Raw genomic sequence first — 14,895 nt, 5'->3', positions numbered from 1 at the left:
CACCCCTATCCTTTTCAGGGCACCCCAGGAAGTCCGTGCCCGTGTCGGGGGCGTGTTCCAGCATCGTTGGAGTTGCCTCGACGGACTGAAGGTGGAGGACAGAAGGCGTGAGGTGTGTAAGCTTGGTAAGTGAGTTATTTTTGCACGGCCCCAACCCTGTGCCTCTTACAGTGGTACAATGTCATGGGGACTCTGGGGTCATGTGGGGCAGATGGCATTCTGAGGGAAATGTTGGTGGGCAGGGGTACCAATCAATGAAAGATGTGGTCATGTTATACCCATTTCAGACCAAAGTCCCAGGTCACTGAACATGGGTTTCAAGCTGTGTCACAGCAGCTTCAAACCCATTTACACCGAAGGCTGGACTCGGGAGATGACCGGGGCTAGTCCTGAATGGGGCCCGTGTCGGACAACCCGGGTTACCTGTTCGCACTGTCTTGTAAACCGGATTGGATTTCCGGGTCACTGTACTTGGGTTAACCCTTTCACATAGAGCCACGACCAGGGACAACCTGAGTTTTTGCGGAGGTGTGAAAGGGTTATCTGAGAGAAGGTGATCAGTTTGATGGAGCTGATGGTCTTCTAGGCAGAGCTATGTTCCCAAAAAACTGCTTTCATGCCCCCTCCGTTCATTATCCACTGTCTCACCTGTGTGCCCCACCAACAATATCACCCACCATATATACTATTACAGTGTGATCACCAAGAGCTGTCACCGCTCATTAGGGCCAGTGATCTGATACCCATCCATCCTACTGGTCTTTTTGGATCTCACAGACTTTTGATCCCAACTCCTGACTGCCAGAGCCTCTGGCTCAACTGTATGTTATCCTTGCTCTTGCATTTACTCGGTAGATCTGAACTATCGATGGAGGTAATCCATCTGGTTCTCCACCATCAATGGTAAAAGTATTCAACATTGATTATAGACCATCAATGATTTCAAAATCATTGATGGTTGATGGCCATCCCTAGCTCTGATAATTTGGAAATGCTAGTATCTGCCTTCCCCTGCTGTAGTAGCCTGTGTCTAAGTGTGCATGGGCTTAGATGCCCATTTACAGCATCTCTGTCCTGTAATACAGCTAGTGATTTGTACATCCCACCATTGGTGCATCAGTCCTATGGCAGTTCTCCATCTGACTATGGCCTCTGCGGCTGTATGTTTGGGAATGCAGCCACTTTCACTGACATTCCCAAAAAAAACACCTATGAGACAGACTTTTTTGTTCATTCACCTCTAGCCACCTCTGTCACCAGCCAGGAATGCCCACCACACTGCCGCACTATTTCTGATACCGTCTGTCTCGATCGCAATAGCATCTTTGTGGGTACACTCAGGGCTTTCAGAATGTTTTGCACATGCCCAGTTGCAAATAACCGCTGAACTACGTGACATCGGTATTGTGTGCAGCTCTGAATAATGCCCCAAAGCTCTCATTAATGGTCTAATTTCCGCTAAGACTACTGTTACTTTCTGCATCCCTCTTTCCCTCCTCATCCCACTTCTATCTATTCTTAACGCAGCTGCTTATCCCAGTTTCCTCTCCCACTGTATGGCACCTGCCAACTGCTTCATTGGCTCCAATTACCCTCAGCATAAAGCGCTCACCTTCCCTTACAAAGCCTTACCACTCCTCCCTTCCCAACATACAATGCATCCAGAAAGTATTCACAGCGGTTCACTTTTTCCACATTTTGTTAGGTTACAGCCTTATTCCAAAATGGAATAAATTAATTTTTTCCCTCAAAATTCCACAAAGAATACCCCATAATGACAATGTGAAAAAAAAATTTTTTAAGATTTTTGCAAATTAATTAAAAATAAAAAACTAAGAAATCACATGTACATAAGTATTCACAGCCTTTGCGTAATACTTTGTTGATGCACCTTTGGCAGCAATTACAGCCTCAAGTATTTTTGAATATGATGCCACAAGCTTGGCACACCTATCTTTGGGCAGTTTCGCCCATTCCTCTTTGCAGCACCTCTCAAGCTCCATTAGGTTGGATGGGAAGCGTTGGTGCATAGCCATTTTCAGATCTCTCCAGAGATGTTCAGTCGGATTCAAGTCTGAGTTCTGGCTGGTCCACTCAAAGACATTCACAGAGTTGAAGCCACTCCTTTGATATCTTGGCTGTGTGCTTAGGGTCATTGTCCTGCTGATAGATGAACCGTCGCCCCAGTCTGAGGTCAAGAGCGCTCTGGAGCAGGTTTTCATCCAGGATGTCTCTGTACATTGCTGCATTCACCTTTCCCTCTATCCTGACTAGTTTCCCATTTCCTGTCGCTGAAAACCATCCCCAGAGCATGATTCTGCCACTATCATGCTTCACTGTAGGGATGGTATTGGCCTGGTGATGAGTGGTGCCTGGTTTCCTCCAAACATGACACCTGGCATTCACGCCAAAGAGTTCAATCTTTGTCTTCTCAGACCAGCAAATTTTGTTTCGCATGGTCTGAGAGTCCTTCAGGTGCATTTTGGCAAACTCCAGGAGGGATGCCATGTGCTTTTTACTAAGGAGTGGCTTCCGTCTGACCACTTTACCATACAGGCCTGATTGGTGGATTGCGGCAGAGATGGTTGTCCTTCTGGAAGGTTCTCTTTCCACAGAGGAATGTTGCAGCTCTGACAGAGTGACCATCGGGTTCTTGGTCACCTCCCTGACTAGGGCCCTTCTCCCCCAATCGCTCAGTTTAGACGCCCGGCCAGCTCTAGGAAGACTCCTGGTGGTTCCGAACTTCTTCTATTTATGGATGATGGAGGCCACTGTGCTCATTGGGACCTTCAAAGCAGCAGATGTTTTTCTGTACCCTTCTCCAGATTTGTGCCTCGAGACAATCTCGGAGGTCTACAGACAATTTTTTTGACTTCATGCTTGGTTTGTGCTCAGACATGCACTGTCAAGTGTGGGACCTTATATAGACAGGTGTGTGCCTTTCCAAATCATGTCCAATCAACTGAATTTACCACAGGTGGACTCCAATTAAGCTGTAGGAACATCTCAAGGATGATCAGTGGAAACAGGATGCACCTGAGCTCAATTTTGAGCTTCATGGCAAAGGCTGTGAAATCTTATGTACATGTGATTTCTTAGTTTTTTATTTTTTATTAATTTGCAAAAATCACACAAAAAAGTTTTTTCATGTTGTCATTATGGGGTATTCTTTGTGGAGTTTTGAGGGAAAAAATTAATTTATTCCATTTTGGAATAAGGCTGTAACATAACAAAATGTGGAAAAAGTGAAGCGCTGTTAATACTTTCCGGTTGCACTGTATGTATTCACATATCTGTCCACACTCAATCACTCCCTGCTCCTACCAACGCTGCTTTACCTTCACCCCTGTAACTTCTTCTCATGCTTCATTCTAATATTCACCTTGAGGTGCCCCCATCCACCAGACTACACTCTCTCACCAAGGAGGCATATTTATACCCAAAAATTATTTATTATCTCGGCAATATGAAATTGAAGTTCGCCCAAATGTATTAAGCACCTGCAGAGACATATCGGAGCATGTCCCTGCTTTGTGTTAGAAGTGAAGTGGTCGCTAATGCAATAACTTCACTTCTTCATGAGCCTGGCAGATGGAGAGTAAAAGGGAGGTATCCTGGTTATCCCTCTGCTGGCAACTATTGTGGAATGTAGTCCTAGGCAACAGTGACTTTATTTTTTTAAGATTGGTAGATTTGCCAAAAAGCAGCCCCCATAGAAACCTATGAGGGTACAGGAGCTGACGGCCACTCAGGTCCCATTGCTGACCCCACCTGTTTATAGTATACTATTTATGTTAATAATGGTGATAGTATTCATGGTTATTTCTCTGACGTCCTAGTGGATGCTGGGGACTCCGTCAGGACCATGGGGATTAGCGGCTCCGCAGGAGACAGGGCACAAAAATAAAGCTTTAGGATCAGGTGGTGTGCACTGGCTCCTCCCCCTATGACCCTCCTCCAAGCCTCAGTTAGGTTTTTGTGCCCGTCCGAGCAGGGTGCAATCTAGGTGGCTCTCCTAAAGAGCTGCTTAGAAAAAGTTTTTAGGTTTTTTATTTTACAGTGAGTCCTGCTGGCAACAGGCTCACTGCAACGAGGGACTTAGGGGAGAAGAAGTGAACTCACCTGCGTGCAGGATGGATTGGCTTCTTAGGCTACTGGACACCATTTGCTCCAGAGGGATCGAACACAGGCCCAGCCATGGAGTCCGGTCCCGGAGCCGCGCCGCCGACCCCCTTGCAGATGCCGAAAAGTGAAGAGGTCCAGAAACCGGCGGCAGAAGACTTTTCAGTCTTCATGAGGTAGCGCACAGCACTGCAGCTGTGCGCCATTGTTGTCACACACTTCACACCAGCGGTCACGGAGGGTGCAGGGCGCTGCGGGGGGCGCCCTGGGCAGCAATGAGAATACCTTGTTCTGGCTAAAAAATACATCACATATAGCCCCTGGGGCTATATGGATGTATTTAACCCCTGCCAGGTCTCACAAACACCGGAGAAGAGCCCGCCGAAATAGGGGGCGGGGCCTATCTCCTCAGCACACAGCGCCATTTTACTGCTCAGCTCCGCTGCGAGGAAGGCTCCCAGGACTCTCCCCTGCACTGCACTACAGAAACAGGGTAAAACAGAGAGGGGGGGGCACTTTTTTGGCGTTTTTTGATATATTAAGCTGCTATAAGGGAGACAACACTTCTATAGGGTTGTTCCTATATATTTATAGCGCTTGGGTGTGTGCTGGCAAACTCTCCCTCTGTCTCCCCAAAGGGCTAGTGGGGTCCTGTCTTCGATAAGAGCATTCCCTGTGTGTCTGCTGTGTGTCGGTACGTGTGTGTCGACATGTATGAGGACGATGTTGGTGTGGAGGCGGAGCAATTGCCGGTAATGGTGATGTCACCCCCTAGGGAGTCGACACCGGAATGGATGGCTTTGTTTATGGAATTACGTGATAATGTCAGCACATTACAAAAATCAGTTGACGACATGAGACGGCCGGCAAACCAGTTAGTACCTGTACAGGCGTCTCAGACACCGTCAGGGGCTGTAAAACGCCCTTTACCTCAGTCGGTCGACACAGACCCAGACACGGACACCGAATCTAGTGTCGACGGTGAAGAAACAAACGTATTTTCCAGTAGGGCCACACGTTATATGATCACGGCAATGAAGGAGGCTTTGCATATCTCTGATACTGCATGTACCACAAAAAGGGGTATTATGTGGGGTCTGAAAAAACTACCTGTAGTTTTTCCTGAATCAGACGAATTGAATGAAGTGTGTGATGAAGCGTGGGTTAACCCCGATAGAAAACTGCTAATTTCAAAGAAGTTATTGGCATTATATCCTTTCCCGCCAGAGGTTAGGGCGCGCTGGGAAACACCCCCTAGGGTGGATAAGGCGCTCACACGCTTATCAAAACAAGTGGCGTTACCGTCTCCTGAAACGGCCGCCCTCAAGGATCCAGCGGATAGGAGGCTGGAAACTACCCTGAAAAGTATATACACTCATACTGGTGTTATACTGCGACCAGCCATCGCCTCTGCATGGATGTGCAGTGCTGGGGTGGTTTGGTCGGATTCCCTGACTGAAAATATTGATACCCTAGATAGGGACAGTATTTTATTGACTTTAGAGCAGTTAAAGGATGCTTTTCTTTATATGCGAGATGCTCAGAGGGATATTTGCACTCTGGCATCGAGAGTAAGTGCGATGTCCATATCTGCCAGAAGAAGTTTATGGACGCGACAATGGTCAGGTGATGCGGATTCCAAACGGCATATGGAAGTATTGCCGTATAAGGGGGAGGAATTATTTGGGGTCGGTCTATCGGATTTGGTGGCCACGGCAACAGCCGGGAAATCCACCTTTTTACCTCAGGTCCCCTCCCAACAGAAAAAGACACCGTCTTTTCAGCCGCAGTCCTTTCGTTCCTATAGGAACAAGCGGGCGAAAGGACAGTCATATTTGCCCCGAGGCAAAGGAAAGGGTAAGAGAGTGCACCAAGCAGCTTCTTCCCAGGAGCAGAAGCCCCCCCCGGCTTCTGCAAAGCCCTCAGCATGACGTTGGGGCTTTACAAGCGGACTCAGGGGCGGTGGGGGGTCGACTCAAGAATTTCAGCGCACAGTGGGCTCACTCACAGGTGGACCCCTGGATCCTGCAGATAGTATCTCAGGGTTACAGGTTGGAATTCGAGAAGTCTCCCCCTCGCCGGTTCCTAAAGTCTGCTCTGCCAACGTCTCCCTCAGACAGGGCGACGGTATTGGAAGCCATTCACAAGCTGTATTCTCAGCAGGTGATAGTCAAGGTACCCCTCCTACAACAGGGAAAAGGGTATTATTCCACACTATTTGTGGTACCGAAGCCGGACGGCTCGGTAAGACCTATTCTAAATCTGAAATCTTTGAACCTGTTCATACAAAAATTCAAGTTCAAGATGGAGTCACTCAGAGCAGTGATAGCGAATCTGGAAGAAGGGGACTTTATGGTGTCCCTGGACATCAAGGATGCTTACCTGCATGTCCAAATTTGCCCTTCACATCAAGGGTACCTCAGGTTCGTGGTGCAAAACTGTCATTATCAGTTTCAGACGCTGCCGTTTGGATTGTCCACGGCACCTCGGGTCTTTACCAAGGTAATGGCCGAAATGATGTTTCTTCTGCGAAGAAAAGGCGTATTAATTATCCCTTACTTGGACGATCTCCTGATAAGGGCAAGGTCCAGGGAACAGCTGGGGGACGTAGTAGCACTAACCCAAGTAGTGCTGCAACAGCACGGGTGGATTCTGAATTTTCCAAAATCTCAATTGACCCCGACGACACGTCTGCTGTTCCTGGGAATGATTCTGGACACGGTTCAGAAAAAGGTGTTTCTTCCGGAGGAGAAAGCCAGGGAGTTATCCGAACTTGTCAGGAACCTCCTAAAACCAGGGAAAGTGTCTGTGCATCAATGCACAAGAGTCCTGGGAAAGATGGTGGCTTCTTACGAAGCGATTCCATTCGGCAGATTCCACGCACGAACTTTTCAGTGGGATCTGCTGGACAAATGGTCCGGATCGCATCTGCAGATGCATCAGCGGATAACCTTATCGCCACGGACAAGGGTGTCTCTTCTGTGGTGGTTGCAGAGTGCTCATCTGTTAGAGGGCCGCAGATTCGGCATACAGGACTGGGTCCTGGTGACCACGGATGCCAGTCTGAGAGGCTGGGGAGCGGTCACACAGGGAAGAAACTTCCAGGGAGTATGGTCAAGCCTGGAGATGTCTCTTCACATAAATATACTGGAGCTAAGAGCGATTTACAATGCTCTAAGCCTGGCAAAACCCCTGCTTCAGGGTCAGCCGGTGTTGATCCAGTCGGACAACATCACGGCAGTCGCCCACGTAAACAGACAGGGCGGCACAAGAAGCAGGAGAGCAATGGCAGAAGCTGCAAGGATTCTTCGCTGGGCGGAAGATCATGTGATAGCACTGTCAGCAGTGTTCATTCCGGGAGTGGACAACTGGGAAGCAGACTTCCTCAGCAGACACGATCTACACCCGGGAGAGTGGGGACTTCATCCAGAAGTCTTCCACATGATTGTGAACCGTTGGGAAAAACCAAAGGTGGATATGATGGCGTCTCGCCTCAACAAAAAACTGGACAGGTATTGCGCCAGGTCAAGAGACCCTCAGGCAATAGCTGTGGACGCTCTGGTAACACCGTGGGTGTTCCAGTCAGTGTATGTGTTTCCTCCTCTGCCTCTCATACCAAAAGTACTGAGAATTATACGGCAAAGGGGAGTAAGAACGATACTCGTGGCTCCGGATTGGCCAAGAAGAACTTGGTACCCGGAACTTCAGGAGATGCTCACGGAAGATCCGTGGCCTCTACCTCTAAGACGAGACCTGCTTCAGCAGGGACCGTGTCTATTCCAAGACTTACCGCGGCTGCGTTTGACGGCATGGCGGTTGAACGCCGAATTCTAAGGGAAAAAGGCATTCCGGAAGAGGTCATTCCTACACTGGTAAAAGCCAGGAAGGAGGTGACTGCACAACATTATCACCGCATTTGGAGAAAATATGTTGCGTGGTGTGAGGCCAGGAAGGCCCCCACGGAGGAATTTCAATTGGGTCGATTCCTACATTTCCTGCAAACAGGATTGTCTATGGGCCTCAAATTGGGGTCCATTAAGGTTCAAATTTCGGCCCTGTCGATTTTCTTCCAGAAAGAATTGGCTTCAGTTCCTGAAGTCCAGACTTTTGTAAAAGGAGTACTACATATACAGCCCCCGGTTGTGCCCCCAGTGGCTCCGTGGGACCTTAATGTAGTTTTGGATTTTCTCAAATCCCATTGGTTTGAGCCACTCAAATCGGTGGATTTGAAATATCTTACATGGAAAGTAACCATGCTACTGGCCCTGGCTTCAGCCAGGAGAGTGTCAGAATTGGCGGCTTTATCGTATAAAAGCCCATATCTGATTTTCCATTCGGACAGGGCAGAACTGCGGACGCGTCCTCAGTTTCTGCCTAAGGTGGTGTCAGCGTTTCACCTGAACCAGCCTATTGTGGTGCCTGCGGCTACTAGCGATTTGGAGGATTCCAAGTTGCTGGACGTTGTCAGGGCATTGAAAATATATATTTCAAGGACGGCTGGAGTCAGAAAATCTGACTCGCTGTTTATACTGTATGCACCCAACAAGTTGGGTGCTCCTGCTTCTAAGCAGACGATTGCTCGTTGGATTTGTAGCACAATTCAACTTGCACATTCTGTGGCAGGCCTGCCACAGCCTAAATCTGTCAAGGCCCATTCCACAAGGAAGGTGGGCTCATCCTGGGCGGCTGCCCGAGGGGTCTCGGCATTATAACTCTGCCGAGCAGCTACGTGGTCGGGGGAGAACACGTTTGTAAAATTCTACAAATTTGATACCCTGGCTAAAGAGGACCTGGAGTTCTCTCATTCGGTGCTGCAGAGTCATCCGCACTCTCCCGCCCGTTTGGGAGCTTTGGTATAATCCCCATGGTCCTGACGGAGTCCCCAGCATCCACTAGGACGTCAGAGAAAATAAGATTTTACTTACCGATAAATCTATTTCTCGTAGTCCGTAGTGGATGCTGGGCGCCCATCCCAAGTGCGGATTGTCTGCAATACTTGTACATAGTTATTGTTACAAAAAAATCGGGTTGTTATTGTTGTGAGCCATCTGTTCAGAGGCTCCTACGTTTGTCATACTGTTAACTGGGTTCAGATCACAAGTTGTACGGTGTGATTGGTGTGGCTGGTATGAGTCTTACCCGGGATTCAAAATCCTTCCTTATTGTGTACGCTCGTCCGGGCACAGTATCCTAACTGAGGCTTGGAGGAGGGTCATAGGGGGAGGAGCCAGTGCACACCACCTGATCCTAAAGCTTTATTTTTGTGCCCTGTCTCCTGCGGAGCCGCTAATCCCCATGGTCCTGACGGAGGGAAACAGTCGGAGGGTAGAGTGGATCTTGATCCAGAGACACCAACAGGCTAAAGCTTTAGGCTGTCCCAGGATGCATTGGGGCCTCCTCTATAACCCAGCTTCCAGGCACTGAGAGCTCAGTTTCGAGATGGTGCCTGTATCAGCAGGTCACTTAACAGGTGGGCTGCACTGGGCAGCCCTGAAAAAGCTTTTTCTGACGGAAAATTTCTTTAAAACTGTCAGCGCTGTATGTCTGTGTGACATTCAGCACTGCGGCTCCATCACCTCCCAAGCGGCGTCGCATACTCCTGCGGCCTGTTCCTGGGTACTTGTGGCGGAGTCGCTCCGGCTTTAGGCGCTCTCCAGCTTCATGTGGCTGCTACGGGGGGAGAAGGTAAGAGGGTCCCCCAGGCGGGACCTGCCATTAAATTGCGTACTGGTGGTCATTCCGAGTTGATCGCTCGCTGCCGTTTTTAGCAGAATAGCAATCAGGCTAAAAATGGGCGATTCTGCGCTGGCGTATGGGCCGCAGGGCGCACGCGCTAAGTATTTTCACACAAAACTATGTAATTTTGCACAGGGCAGAGCGATGCTTTTCAGTCGCTCTGCTGATCGGTGAGTGATTGACAGGAAGTGGGTGTTTCTGGGTGGTAACTTGCCGTTTTCCGGGAGTGTGCTAAAAAATGCAAGCGTGTCAGGAAAAAACGCAGGCGTGTCTGGGGAAACGGGGGAGTGGCTGGCCGAACGCAGGGCGTGTATGTGACGTCAAACCAGGAACCAAACAGTCTGCAGTGATCGCAATCTAGGAGTAGGTCTGGAGCTACTCAGAAACTGCAGGGAAATATTTAATAGCAGAACTGCTAACCTTTCGTTAGCAATTCTGCTAAGCTAAGATACACTCCCAGAGGGCGGCGGCCTAGCGTGTGTACTGCTGCTAAAAGCAGCTAGCGAGCGATCAACTCGGAATGAGGGCCACTGTCCGAGACCTAGGGAGATGGGTTGCGGCGCTGGCGTGGACACTGTCACCGAGCAGGTACCCCACTTGACCACCAGGGCAATAGAGCACAGGTCGGGTGTACTAACGCCCCATTTAATAAGGCTCACTAGTACCTGGGGTGGAAGTCCAGCATAGGGGAGCTGGCGCTTGACTTTTAACCTCTCCCCCCACCCAGGGCGACATCTACTGCAGATTTTCCCGCCCTAGAGCTGCCTCACACTCTCCCACACTCTGACTGAGACGCTGAGCGCCATTTTCTAAGCATAGTTGCGGATGGTCTCTGAGACTGCAGGGCACGGTCTCCCTTGTAAAGCCGCCTGTATACAGCACTGTGTCTTTACAAACACTTGAGTATTCTACATGTCTTTATACAGACAGCGTTAGTTAAGAAAAAGTGTACCTATTACAGGATATATTGTACGAGTATTCTGATATATACCTCCGGTCTAGGACCGTGCTGTGTTATATATATATACTTGTACATATACTAGTCCAGTGCAGTTTTATTGACTGTGTGTGCCTGTATCTGCTGTGTGGTTTCACTTTTCAGTGTTTTCCAGATATACCTATCACTATATTCTGTACCCTAAGGGACTAGGGGGCTAATTCAGACTGGATGGCTGCAGCGGCAGCAATCGCAGTCTGAATCTTTTTGTTGAGTGCGCACGCGCACCCCGGGAGCCCAGTGAGCTGCTATGAGCATCTCTGGGTTGCGATCACCTCTCCCTGATTGACAGGCAGAGGCGGTCACGGGACAGGAGGAGGCATGCCAATGGCATTAGAACGCCATTGGCAGGGCACGGTCCGGACAACGGAGGCATGTCTGGACCATTGGAGGGGTGGGCTGCAGCGGCTTTATGATGTCACACGCAGCCGCTGCAACCTGGGACGCGGCCAGTAGCTTCCTGCCAGAGCGCAGGAGTTGCACTGGCAGGAAGCTACTCACCAGGTACAAAAGCATCACCACTGTGGGGTGGGGGGTAGGTCCTGACATGCGGGGCGGACTAGCCCTGTGTTAGGCATCTCCCTGCATGTCAGAGTAACTGATCGTAGATGTGCTAAATTTAGCTCTGAATTACCCCCATGGTGCGTCAGGGTCATATATGTAGTGCGTCACAGTATTTACCCATTACGTGTATTCTACTGTGTACTCAGTCACATAATACCGGATTTAATCGCTGGTGTTGTGTACTGTGTCTACAGTCACATACTAACAGTTTTAATCGTAGGTATTGTACTCTGTCTGGCTTTATCATACTAAATCGCACTCTTGTTGCATTTGTGTACAATGTCTGACAAGAAGGGCCGTAAGTCTGTGGACGCTCCTGCATCATGCAGAGCATGCGCCAAAGATTTACCAGAGGGGGAAGCTGTGTATGATGGTCTGTGTACTATGTGTCATACATCTCCCAGTCAGTCTGCAGCTCCTGTAACCAATCAGGAGCCTCCCTGGGCTGCGTTCACAAACCTACTGGGTGCTCTGGTGGAACGCCTTATGCACCCTATGGGACCACCTGTGCAATTACAGCCACAAATTGTCCCTATGGTTAATCCGCCTTGGGTGGAAAATTTGTCTAACCAGTTGCAGCAATTAACTCATTCCTTGGTCAGGCAAAAATCTACTCCAGGTCACTCTCGTGTCTCTGGGTCATCGAAGCGAGCTGCTTCCTCCTCGCAATCCACTAATCTCTCAGATGTTTCATCTGAAGAGGAGGGGGAGCATACTGTCCTGTTAGACACTGAATCCGAAATAGATTCTCCATTGCAATTTGATGTCCCTGCCCTTGTGGTTGCTATTAAGCAAATCCTTCAAATCACTGATGATGAGGATTCCACTACTGTGGCTAAGAAAACTAATATGTTCAAACGGCAGAAGGTGGTTAAAAATCTATTACCCCATTCTGACCATTTGGTGGACATCAGGTAGGAACCCTGGTCTAATCCAGGGAAGAAATTCCCTCTGTCTAAACGGGCCTTGGCTCGCTATCCCCTTCCTGCAGAGTTATGTAACAAGTAGGAAAATTCACCACTTGTGGAATCTCATGTCACCCGCCTAGTGGTGTCATCCACTCTGCCTGTCACCACTGTCAATTCACTGAAGGAACCGTCAAGCGTGTGGAGGGATGCCTGAATTTTATTTACTTCCTTACAGGTGGTGTACATAGACCCACTATTGCGGCCTCTTGGGCTGCAAAAGGAATTGAAGCATGGGTTCAGGCATTAGAGGAAGAGGTGCCCGAGGATATATCTGACAATTCCAGACAGTACCTGTCTCACATTACCACCGCTGCCTATTACATTCAAGAGGTGTCCTCTGAGGCGGGTGTGTTGGCAGCCAAGGCGTCGACTACGTCTGTTCTGGCTCACCGTATTCAGCGGTTGAGGTCATGGAAGGTGGACCTAGACTCCAAAAAGACCTTGGAGATACTCCCCTTTAAGGGGGACATTTTGTTTGGGGAAAACTTAAATAAAATTGTGTCTGAATTGGCGTCTGCTAAGACTGCCTTTCTCCCAAATACTAATCCTTCTCCACAGAAGGCTAAAGGTACTGCTTTTCGTTCCTTTCATCCTCAAGGGAAAGCAAAAGGTCAGGCATACCCGAGACAATCTCGTGCTCTCAAAACCACTAAGCCCAAGGCAAAGCAGTCCTGGGCGGCCCGTCAGCCTGCTCCTAAACAAGACAAGCCTGCCGCATGACGGGGTGGGCCTCCCCCTGGGGGACTCCAGGGTGTGAGGCCGACTTCTGCATTTCACCCAGGTCTGGTTAAAGACCACTTCAGACGCATGGGTGCGGGAAGTTGTCTCTCACGGGTACGCAGTTTCCTTCAAGAGACGTCCCCCTCGCCGGTTTTGCACCACGGTTATCTCTTCGGATCAGTTAAAGGCGCAAGCTCTGCAAAAGGTAGTGGGTTCCCACCTGAATACAGGAGTGAAAGTACTTGGCCTGATGGTGTCAGCATTCGACATGGTAGAGAACGCTCAATTTCATTCTCGCCCTCTGCAGAGGTTAATCCTTTCCAAGTGGGACGGCCTACCTCATCGGATCAGATCTCACATAATCACTTTGACTCAGGAGGTTCGTCTGTCGCTGATTGAGCAGGGGCCATCCCTTCTGAATCCCTGACTGGGTCACTGACAACGGACGCCTGTCTGAGGGGATGGGGTGCGGTGTTGGAGCAACAGTCTTTTCAGGGTCGCTGGACCAAGGAGGAGTCACTCCTCCGAATAAACATTCTGGAGTTGCGGGCAGTGTTCAATGCACTGTCTCTTGCCCTGCCTCTGGTACAGAACAGTCCTGTTTAAGTACGGTCAGACAACGCCACCACGATTGCATACATAAACCATGAAGGCGGAACTCGAAGCCGCATGACAATGATGGAAGTGTCAAAAATCCTTCGTTGGGTGGAACGCCATCTGCCAACAATATCGGCAGTGTTCATTCTGTGTGGCCTGAACTGGGAAGCAGACTTCCTCAGTCGCCAGGACATGGAGTCTTCATCAGGAAGTCTTTCAACTCCTAGTAGACAAGTGGGGCCTACCAGACGTAGACCTGATAGCGTCTCGACACAAGCCTAAGGTTCCGGTCTTCGGATCAAGGACCAGGGATCCTCAAGCAGCATTCGTGGACGCACTGGCAAATCCATGGAACTTTTGGTTGCCTTACGTGTTCCCTCCAGTGTCACTCCTACCCAAGTTCCTGCGGAAGTTCAAACAAGAAGGAGGATCTCTACTTCTAGTCGCTCCAGCGTGGCCCAGACAGCATTGCTTCTCAGACCTGTAGGGTCTATCGACAAAGCGTCCTCTTCTACTTTCTCAGCACCCAGACCTCCTCGTACAGGGCCCTTATCTTTTTCCGGACCTGGCCAGGCTGGCTTTGATGGCGTGGCTCTTGAAGCATCACTCCTGAGAGTCAAAGGATTCTCTGAGGAGGTCATCCAAACTATGTTAAAAGCCCGTAAACCAGTTTCAGCTCGGATTTATTACATGGTCTGGAATTCTTACTTCACCTGGTGTGCTGATGAAAATTATGATGCATACAGCTTCCAGAATTCTGGCTTTTCTGCAAAGAGGCCTGGACTTAGGCCTTCGTCTGGCCTCCCTCAAGGTTCACATATCTGCCTTGTCGGTATGGTGTCAGAGAAAAATTTCGCCTATACCTGACGTTCATACATTCATTTAGGGTGTCTTACGGATTCAGCCTTCCAGTGTCCCTCCTGTGGCTCCATGGGATCTGTCGGTTGTCCTGAATGCCCTGCAAGAGTCTCCATTTGAAACTCTTGAGACGGTGGACCTTATGGCTCACGGACAATGTCTTGTTTTTACTGGCTATTGCCTCTGCTAGAAGAGTGTCGGACTTAGGCTTATTGTCCTGTCGTCCACCCTTTCTAATATTTCATTGTGAACGGGGCAGGTTATTTACCTAAGGTGGTGTCATCTTTTCACTTTAACCAAGAGATTGTGGTTTCTCTTTTGATTTGTCCTCCA

At 49.3% G+C, this 14,895-nt stretch overlaps 1 protein-coding gene across 1 annotated transcript in view; it reads left to right on the top strand.

The window, feature by feature from the left end:
- MTMR6 (myotubularin related protein 6) overlaps positions 1-14,895 on the top strand; it is a 181,674-nt gene continuing 166,779 nt past the window's right edge. Inside the window, exon 1 of the mRNA XM_063951686.1 lies at positions 1-125. The gene's annotated coding sequence lies outside the window, so the exon portion shown is untranslated. The remainder of the gene's footprint in view (positions 126-14,895) is intronic.

The sequence above is a fragment of the Pseudophryne corroboree genome, chromosome 2 (assembly GCF_028390025.1).
Source record: "Pseudophryne corroboree isolate aPseCor3 chromosome 2, aPseCor3.hap2, whole genome shotgun sequence".
Classification (NCBI taxonomy): domain Eukaryota; kingdom Metazoa; phylum Chordata; class Amphibia; order Anura; family Myobatrachidae; genus Pseudophryne; species Pseudophryne corroboree.
Note: the sequence above shows the minus strand (reverse complement) of the source record. Positions and strands in the feature narration are given on the sequence as shown.